The sequence below is a fragment of the Schistocerca serialis genome, chromosome 4 (assembly GCF_023864345.2).
Source record: "Schistocerca serialis cubense isolate TAMUIC-IGC-003099 chromosome 4, iqSchSeri2.2, whole genome shotgun sequence".
NCBI lineage: Eukaryota > Metazoa > Arthropoda > Insecta > Orthoptera > Acrididae > Schistocerca > Schistocerca serialis.
Window position 1 is genome coordinate 902868973 of NC_064641.1, and position 10627 is coordinate 902879599.

Sequence of the window (10627 nt, forward strand, 5' to 3'; positions counted from 1 at the left end):
ATCTCGGCACAGTATTCAGAGATGAACCATCCAGTAAAATGGAAATACAGGCAAGGTAATCGCTGCTACCACGGCCTTAATGCTCTCCTCAAAACCAGAAGTTTATCAAGATATTTCAATATAAACATCTACAAAATACTCCTACACCTGGTAGTAGTGTATGGCTGTGCCAGCTGGAGTACAACCAACCAAGATCTGAACCCACTGATGATATTTGAAAGGAAAGTCCTTCAGGAGACTTTTACACCAGTTTAAGACAATGAGAGTGAAAAATGGAGGATTCGTCAAAATATATAGTCGTATAATATTCACAAAGAGCCGAACATTGTGGCTATAATGAAGACAGGACGACTCCAGTGGGAAAGGCTTGTTTCTCGGAGGCAGAACAACCGATAGTCGCAAACTGTACTCAACACCAAGCCAACCGGCAGAAAGCCCGTAGGAAGACCTAGAACTCGGTGGAGTGACTGCGTATACAAAGACCTTCAGAGATTGGGACTGCTGGAAGGAGCTGAAGACAGGCTGAAGTGGAGGCAATCTCTCAAAGCAGCGTGCGGCCTATTGGGCCTGATTGCGTAAAGTAAAGTACGTAGATGATTTAACAAGTACATCATATTCAGTACGTATAACTAGAAAATACGGAGATACAATTTTTCCTTTGGTAGATGGTTTAATGATTTTTTACACTAGTATATATCCTAAGGCAGAGTAGTAAAAGTTATTAGTCTTTGATGTAGAAATTTTTTAAATAGTTATCATTCTCTTTTGATACAGCTGTTTTAATAGACATGTTTTTAAAGCAGCTGGTAGAGTTGTCATTGTTCTCCTGTCGCTGCTAACGGCGAATGGTGACTCCCGAACGTCGATGTTTTCGGGGAAGTCAGCCGTTCTAAAGTTTCTGGAACACATTATGCCAGAACACTCGGCGAAGGTGCTGATAGAGGCCTATTGATTCAGTGAGATGGAGTTGAGGCATGTTACATATTCAAGTGTGTTATATCTAAAAGTGTGTGTAAGGTGATTCTTAGTATTTACAACAAAAAAAAATTAGGGACTAGTGGTAGAAAAGGTACGCATTCCAGCGCCCGTGTTTGCTGGACGTTTATGCTTTGAATGATCGTTGCTCTCACATCCTTGAAAATTGATCATTCCCCCTGAGATCCCCTGTCTATTTTGTGATTCATACGACGGTTAAAAAATATCTGTTTTTCCGCTTCTTTCATTATGGAATTCTGTCAAATTAGTGGCCTGAAGAAGACAAAGTTACGTTTTCTGTGCATTCCCTTTCGTACTCAGAGTGCAATGAAATGTTGGACTATGGAACGCAAAGGCACTGACGGCAACTTTTTCATCAAGAAATGGAAAACACTGCTGGACTCAAAGTACGCTGCAAAATGCCATTCCACAACTCTAATACAGTATCATCCGGATGCAGACACTGTTGTATGCTGGAATATCGAACCATTTGTCAGGGAGTAATCCAAGCTGTTTGAACTTCACGCTGTAATCAAGCTCAAACAATTCTACTCTTTATTCTAGGTCTCATTCCAGTTTCCAGGCTAAAATACAACGATTTGTAAAAATTAATATATATAGATTGAGGAAGAGGCCTGCCGGTGAGAGTCCAGAGGAGTGGTCCGAGACTGGAAACAAGCAATTAGTTTCAAGTGCTTTGGAAGGCGAAACGACCAAAAGAGATGCTGCCGATCGTTTTAATATTCCTAAAACTGCACTGTATAGGAATCTCATAGGAGCTGGAGGGAATCAGCAGATAATCTAGACTCGTTTCCATTAACATTTATCGATCCAAGACGGCGATAATGCTTAAAAGTCAACGTTCGCAGAAGACCTTAAAGCTGAAGAGCCCTGGTACCTACCGCTTTCGTTACTTAATATGGAAATCTTGCACATAGTGGATAAAGGATGCAAAATGAATATCTCAGAAGACACAGAAGTTTATAAGCATCCTCTGAAACATCAGCTCTAGCTTTGAAATAGGTTGTTTTTTGATTGTATCTGCTCTCTTTTCAAATGAGTGGCACTGGCCTATTTGCTTAACCGATGGTTTATATTACATAATAAACACAACTATTTATACCGGTTGATTCAAATGACTTGTAACCTCGTTATCGGCTTGAAGTTTTTTATGCTTGTTAAGAAGGAGTATTTGCTTCTCTTGTTTGCTTATTTATTCCTCAACTTTGTTATCTAATCAAGACGCCTTAGTGGTTTTTACCATAATTCATTTTTTATATATTTTTCAATATGTTTTAACTGTGATGGCTAATCAGAGCTGCGGGCCACCTCTTTGTATAGTGTTCAGTGTGCCTAACACATTTTCCTACGTCACGCTGTCATCTGGTTAAGGTCTTAGGTTAGTAACTTAGATGTGCTCTGCTGCGGCTAGTATTTAGAAGAGCTACAGATAGAGGTCCCAAACGGAATGGCAACTTGCAAACACGCACTGTGGCCTCACTCTCCTCAAAAAGTCTGATGTCTCAACTGGACCGGACCCACACACTTGGCGTCGCTGAAAACTCTTATTCAGCGGCCGGCCTCTACGTCAAGTTCAATGTAGCGCCGCTTCACGATCGACTGACGGTGACACCACTGATTATTAAATAAACCTGATCGCTGTACCCATTCTTTGGCACTTTTTACAAGCTGTGTTATTTTGCTAGATTAGTGCGTAATATAAGGTCTTAATGGTGTTTCATTTCTTTACGATTGATGTTCAATTTCGTTTGATTTACTCTGTATATACGAGTGCACTGATAGTGGTCTTCGTAAGCTTTTAGGCACACTGGCGCTCGTTGCTCCTTATATAAATGTAATATTTTTTGATTAAACTATTAGTCTGTTGGCGTTAATCATCATATATCTCGTGGTGTTTTAATGTTTTACTTATGATGCGAAGTCTTCTTCGGCCACCGTATCTTCGCAATTTTTACGTTACTCTTAACTCCTTAACAGTACCACCTAAAAATTTTTAATGAAGGTACGTTCATGATCTGTTTATTACTGTGTACACATTGTTATTAATCTGCTGTTAATTCTTATCCAACCCTGCAAACCACTAAATTTTTTGAAGCACTGTATCTACCAGTGTTTGCTTGGCGTTTGCTTTCCGATTGAAGCTTAATTGTACGAGTTTCTGAAGATGACAAATTGGTTTGTTGAAACTAATCAAGAAATTAGTTTAATAAATATCTGTGCAGTTGACAACTGATTATTTAAATTCCTAGAAAAGACACCTACGGGCTTTCTGAAATATAAATTTCAAGAAAATTGCAAAGAATTGCTTATAGCCCGCATACGAGATTTAGATTCCAAGTTAATGCCTATAGTTGTGATTGAGTTTCGAAAGTTGGCTTACTATTTCAGTCCAACTACAGTACTTTTCATCAGTGAAACTAACCTAGGTGCCACATGTCTGTTTATTCTACTCAGACATCTTATGTGCAGCGAATACAAACACAGTTAACGGAAACAACGAACTACCTATCCATGTCAGGGCTCTTAAGCATACTATCACGGCTAGTACCGATTGTAAAACAAGTGTATCAATAGCTCTAATAGCTCTGCTTCTAAGAATTAGGAAAACATAACATCTAATCGAAACAAATTAAAAGCTGTAGCAATTAGTCACAACTACAAATGTCACTGTTCCTAGTACCAAATTAATGAGAAGCGTGAGCTAATCCTCCAAAAATTTGTGTCATACCTGGAGATGGTGTTTCATTCTTCATCCGGAGAAGCCCTCCGAAGGACACCATCGCAGATTCTGTCTTCACTTTGCTGTTTTCCGTTGCCCGCGTTTAGTGTCTTTATCTCTTTTTCTTTACTGAGAGCGATGTCAGAGGCTGTTGCCTTTTGAGCGGCCTTCTTGGCTTCTGGTTTCCTCTCTCTCTCTTCGAGCTGTCTCTGTCTGTTGGCGCCAGTCGAACTTCCCGCCACAAGTACAGACACTGACGTAAATCGTACTTCTTAAGAGTCTTCGGAAAATCACCGTTCTCGAATTCCCTGACGTGGCCTTTATTCACGTCGCTCTCGGCAGTCTTAGTTGAATTGCCTATGGGTTTGTCAATAAGCAGTCTCAAACATTTACGGAATTATCCTTTGCTCATTGTCAGTAGCTTACCTCCCAGAACTGATTCGTAGTTATGAGCTTTATTCTCCTCTGCAGTCTCAGATGTCGAATTGCGTCTTGAGATGTTGGTGAGGAAATTCAGACGTTACGAAACTCTTCTTTGGTCAGGGTCGACTGCTTATTTCTCCATAACGACTTCACGGTGTCCTTCGAATCTTCCATCCGTGACTGCACATTCAAGGCTCCGCTGTGGAAGCGTATATACTCAAACAAATTAGTGACTCCGGCTCCTGGGGTCTCCCAGCATGTGTCCGCTGGCAAGCGCACCGCTAAAGAGCAGAGAGGAGCGTTCGCGGGCAGCTCCCTTGCTGAGCCCATCTCTCTGTTGCGAATATACGCTGTGACTGATGCCTGTTCGTTGCTGGGATACAGACCAATCTGTGTTGGGTATTGGGCTCTGTTCTTTTGTTGGCTTCCCCACGATACAACACCCATGCTATTCATCACTCACTGTGTTCACAGCTTAAATCGGTAGTGAAGCCGATTTACTCATAACTACGTATTATTGCGACTTATTTCACGTTCCGCGTCGAAATCAGCCGAACGTAACAGGGACTTTCACGTCTGTCAACATCCATGGTTTGTTGTGTTGCATGGACGCCTTCAGTGTTAATTTTCGCTCATGTTCACGTAGCATGGATAATAGAGCTTTCGATTTTGAACGATTTTGTGCGGTATGCCGACTTTGGTGTTCAGTTTATGTTTCTAGTTATTTTATACAGAGTCAGCGACAGTAGCTGAATGTACAGCGCGCCGGCTTGTCATGCTGGGGGCCCGGCTTCGATTCCCGGCTGGGTTAGAGATTTTCTGCGCGCAGGAAGTGGGTGTTTGTGTCGTCCTCATCATCATTTCGTCCTCATCGACGAGCAAGTCGCCGAAGTGGCGTCACCTCAAAAGACTTGCACCAGGCGTTGAGGTCTGCCCTCCGAGAGGCCCTCGCCACACGACAATTCATTTTTTCATGTAGAGTGTCATTCAGCTAAGCTGTGCACCTGATTTAACGCCCGAAGTTTTTGTGATAGTGTAATTCTGTTTACACCTAAAAGTACTGCAAAAAAAGTCCACGCTAAATGACGGAAAATTTCTTTTCATAGCTACATTAATGACAGAGATGTCGGTGTGAGCTAAGACTATAGTAATTTCTGCTTCTAGTATCATTTCAACGGATTTTCACTCTAAAAATACGATTAATCGTATAGAAGAAATTATAATATTTTGAAGTCATAATTTATCTGTTTTGTACGTGAGAACAGTTTCAGTCTTACGGTGACGTTTGTGTTGCCACGCAGAACTGTCGTATCAAGCTGATGGGGTGCTGCAATTTCATGCTACATAGCCTCCTTACAAAAGAGAAAGAGTGGAAAAAAAGTTTAAGTTAAAACTGATAGTAATCGTAGTTGGCTACATGTGGCTCAAACTACGGCAAAAATTCTGCTTTTCCCCAGGGCTTTGAAAGAACGAACGTTCCACGTAAAAAACTGAATGGATTTGGAAAACAGGGAACAGATGTGCAAATATTCTTAAATAACAACTGGAGCTCGTAAATTTAATGACTAGATAAGCAATTGCAATGAGAATGTTCATCAGCAATAGCAGAAGAAAGCAATTCACACAAGAATGTTGTCAGAAAAGCTGCCTTATGACAATGTTATTAACACCTGTTGCAATGCTCATTTGCAGTCGCTGGGAAAAGGACTTCTGGACAGGCTCAAGAGATTATTCTGATATCATCGCACAAGCTGCAACAGCGGAATGTTGAAGCCGTCTTCTTTCGTCGGAATTGGTTCAGCGATTGAGTTGACCCCAGAGTCAAACCAGGCGAACGTATAAGCCAGTCCTTTATCCTTTAAGTATAGCTACCAGGAAATGCTACCTGAGCACCCTCCTAACCACAAGCGCCGGCCACTGTGGTCGAGCGGTTCTAGGCGCTACAGTCCGGAACCGCGCTGCTGCTACTGTCGCAGGTTCGAATCCTGCTTCGGAAGTGGATGTGTGTGATGTCCTTACGTTAGTTAGGTTTAAGTAGTTCTAAGTCTACGGGACTATAGTTCACTTCTTTTATCTTGGCGGTTCGCGCATGCCCGCCCAGACGTGGGAGATTGCTGCGTTGCCAGTTGCACGCGCCAAGCAAACTTACGTATTGGGGGGAGCGCGCAGTTCATGAAGTAAAGCCACCACGGCCGCATTAACCCTTTCGCTGCTACAGAGACGTGCTAGCCGCAATCCGCGCTGTGCGCAATTTTGTCATCACTGCACTGCTCGCCTGTGCAAACACATGGTGTTCCGACTGATTTGACACACTTATCATTCGATATCACAAAAACTACTTGGCCCAAAAATTTGATTTTTACACATCTTCTTGGCTGATACGTTCCCCCCATTAAATGACTTAATTTTGTTTCGATGTTAACCGCAGTTATTGTGCAGCATCAAATGTAGTAAACCACTGCACGAAATTTTGAAGAGTTTACAGAGGTAAAAGTCCATAGCGTATAATTTCCGTATGGTTGATTTCAGTTGCCACTAGAAATTTCAAAAATTACATTCAAACGAACAAAATTCATTAAGTAAGACACTTCGATATTATTTTTTTAAATAAAGGAAATACGAAGCACAGAGCAAGGTTTGAACGGGGAACCTTCCGATTAGTACCCAAACACTTTAACCATTACGCTAACGCAACTCATCGTATGATATGATTCCTGGAGAACTTAAAACTATGACGCAAAATACCGACAAACACTGTTGGTATGACTATGAATTATTCACGTTTCGTCGAAGTACAATAGAAAATCAACAATTACCGCTGATCTTTATTGCGAAAATGCGGTTAGTGAGAATGATAAAAACACCTTCCCTTGCTATCGCCTGAATTAGGAGGCTTATTGCTTATTTGGTTTAATTTATTAATGGAATATGAAGCAATTGCTATAAAGAATGCTTTTTCCAAACTCTCTATAAAAGAAGTTCTGGTATCAAGACATTGCTTTCGTTCAGTTACTTTATTTATGACTGAACGTTTCTAAAACTAAAGACACTCGTCCGTGCTCTGTACTGCAGTCGAGCTCTGGCAACGTCTTCCTCTATTCATTGGCTGACTTTGTTTTGTGACGTCAGATGCGCAGAACGAACCTAAACTCGGCCGCCGTCATAAATGACGCACACGTTATTGACCTCAGATGTTAAGTCCCATAGTGCTTAGAGCCATTTGACCACAAGCCAGTTGTGAACCGGGCACTGACCTTGCTCGTGCCACACAGGTCTCCATATTTGAAGTAGTACTTTCTCTAGGACTGCAACAGCACTGCGTTAAGAAACTGTGTCTATTTACAATCCTTCAGGAGTTCCTTAGTGAAATAAGGAAGAATCCCGTAGTCTCCAAAATTACCGCAAGGAAAGTTCACACTCCACTGTGTCTGATGTTCAATATAGACGGAGTGGGTTCGCATAGACATAAGAATCAATAGTTCTTCCATTCAGCTCTCCCTAATATGTGCAGGTAGCTTTATCGGTTGTAAGACATTTCCAGGGGCACATTTGGACTCTGACCACAATCTATTGGTTACGTACTGTAGATTAAAACTGAAGAAACTGCAAAAAGGTGGGAATTTAAACAGATGGGACCTGGATACACTGAAAGAACCAGAGGTTGTACAGAGTTTCAGGGAGAGCATAAGGGAACAATTGACAGGAATGGGGGAAAGAAATACAGTGGAAGAGGAATGGGTAGCTCTGAGGGATGAAGTCGTGAAGGCAGCGGAGGATCAAGTTGGTAAGAAGATGAGGGCTAGTAGAAATCCTTGGGTAACAGAAGAAATATTGAACTTAATTGACGAAAGGAGAAAATACAAAAATGCAGTAGTTGAAGCAGGCAAAAAGGAATACAGACGTCTCAAAAATGAGATTGACAGGAAGTGCAAAATGGCTAAGCAGGGATGGCTAGAGGACAAATGTAAGGATGTAGAGGCTTATCTCACTAGGGGTAAGATAGATACTGCCTACAGGAAAATTAAAGAGACCTTTGGAGAAAAGAGAACAACTTGTATGAAAATCATGAGCTCAGATGGAAACTCAGTTCTAAGCAAAGAAGGGAGAGCAGAAAGGTGGAAGGAGTATATAGAGGGTCTATACAAGGGCGATGTACTTGAGGACAATATTATGGAAATGGAAGAGGATGTAGATGAAGATGGAATGGGAGATATGATATTGCGTGAAGAATTTGACAGAGCACTGAAAGACCTGAGTCGAAACAAGGCCCTGGGAGTAGACAACTTTCCATTAGAACTACTGACAGCCTTGGGAGAGCCAGGCTCTACCATCTGGTGAGCAAGATGTATGAGACAGGCGAAATTCCCTCAGACTTCAAGAAGAATATAATAATTCCAATCCCAAATAAGGCAGGTGTTGAGAGATGTGAAAATTACCGAACTATCAGTTTAATATGTCACAGCTGCAAAATACTAACGTGGATTCTTTACAGACGAATGGGAAAACTGGTAGAAGCTGACCTTGGGAAAGATCAGTTTGGATTCCGTAGAAATGTTGGAACACGTGAGGCAATACTGACCCTACGACTTATCTTAGAAGATAGATTAAGGAAAGGCAAACCTACGTTTCTAGCATTAGTAGTCTTAGAGAAAGCTTTTGACAATGTTGACTGGAATACTCTCTTTCAAATTCTGAAGGTGGCAGGGGTAAAATACAGGGAGCGAAACCCTATTTACAATTCATACAGAAAGGAGTTGGCAGTTATAAGAGTCGAGGGGCATGTTACGGAAGCAGTGGTTCGAAAGGGAGTGAGACAGGATTGTAGCCTCTTACTGATGTTATTTAATCTGTATATTGAGCAATCAGTAAAGGAAACAAAGGAAAAGTTGAGAGTAGGAATTAAAATCTATGGAGAATAAATAAAAACTTTGAGGTTTGCCGATGACATTGTAATTCTGTCAGAGGCAGCAAAGGACTTGGAAGAGCAGTTGAACGGAATGGACAGTGTCTTGAAAGGAGGGTATAAGATGAACGTCAACAAAAGCAAAACGAGGATAATGGAATGTAGTCGAATTAAGTCGGGTGATCCTGAGGGAATCAGATAGGAAATGAGACACTTAATGTATTAAGGAGTTTTGCTATTTGGGGAGCAAGATAACTGATGATGGTCGAAGTAGAGAGGATATAAAATGTGGACTGGCAATGGCAAGGAAAGTGTTTCTGAAGAATAGAAATTTGTTAACATCGAGTATAGATTTAAGTGTCAGGAAGTCATTTCTGAAAGTATTTGTATGGAGTGTAGCCATGTATGGAAGTGAAACATGGACGATAAATAGTGTAGACAAGAAGAGAATAGAAGCTTTCGAAATGTGGTGCAACAGAAGAATGGTGAAGATTAGATGGGTAGATAACATAACTAATGAGGGGGTATTGAATAGAATTGGGGAGAAGATGAGTTTGTGGCACAACTTGACTAGAAGAAGAGATCGGTTGGCAGGACATGTTCTGAGGCATCAATGGATCACCAATTTGGTACTGGAGGGCAGCGTGGAGGGTAAAAATCGTAGAGGGAGACCAAGAGATGTATACACTAAGCAGATTCAGAAGGATGTAGGCTGTCGGAGGTACTGGGAGATGAAGAAGCTTGAACAGGATGGAGTATCATGGAGAGCTGCATCAAACCAGTCTCAGGACTGAAGACCAGAACAACAACAACAGCTTTATCGATAAAAAGAATTCCTTGAAAAACGAATCTACTGTCGTGTTATCGCATCAGCCCCGAGCGGCAGGGCCTCACCTGTCTTCCGAAATACCTCGCAGATAATATGCTGATGTAGTGACATATGATACAAATAGAAGGTGTTTACTCGTAAATCTGAACACTGCTTGGCTGACTTACTGCAGAGGCACTCGCAATTTTCTAGAGGTAACCCATCCGGACAGCATCGTCAGACTGCGGTGTTCGGCGTGTGAGGCCGTGCCACGTTGCATCCCAGTGGCTCAGCAAGTGGTCGGGCGGAGAAAAATACATCGCAAGGGTGTACTGAGGCTAAGTCGTTCGACTGCAGGAATTGTAACTACTGAGCACGTAGTAAACACGGAAGAATTAGGGAAGAATATAATTTAGATTCCCAAATGGCTGCACCAAACTGCAGATAGCTGAGTGTCATGACTGGCTCATTGTGAAGGCAGGTTTTCATGCTGAAAATAAATATGCATATCAGACTTAATTTGGAACGCAATTTTTTGTTAAATCAGCCTAGAACCAACATGTCAGTTATACGTGGACAAAACTTAAGAAGAGGTACGTTTTGTGACTCACTCAGGCAAAATTATCTTGATATCAGTATCAGTGGCTGGAAGGCGATTACGCAAAGCGAGGGTACATAACGTTCCCTTTGAAATTCCAGAGGAACACATTCAGTCGTTATTGACGCCGTATGGCCGAACTGCCCACATCAGACAAGAGAAGTGGACGGAAAATGCCAA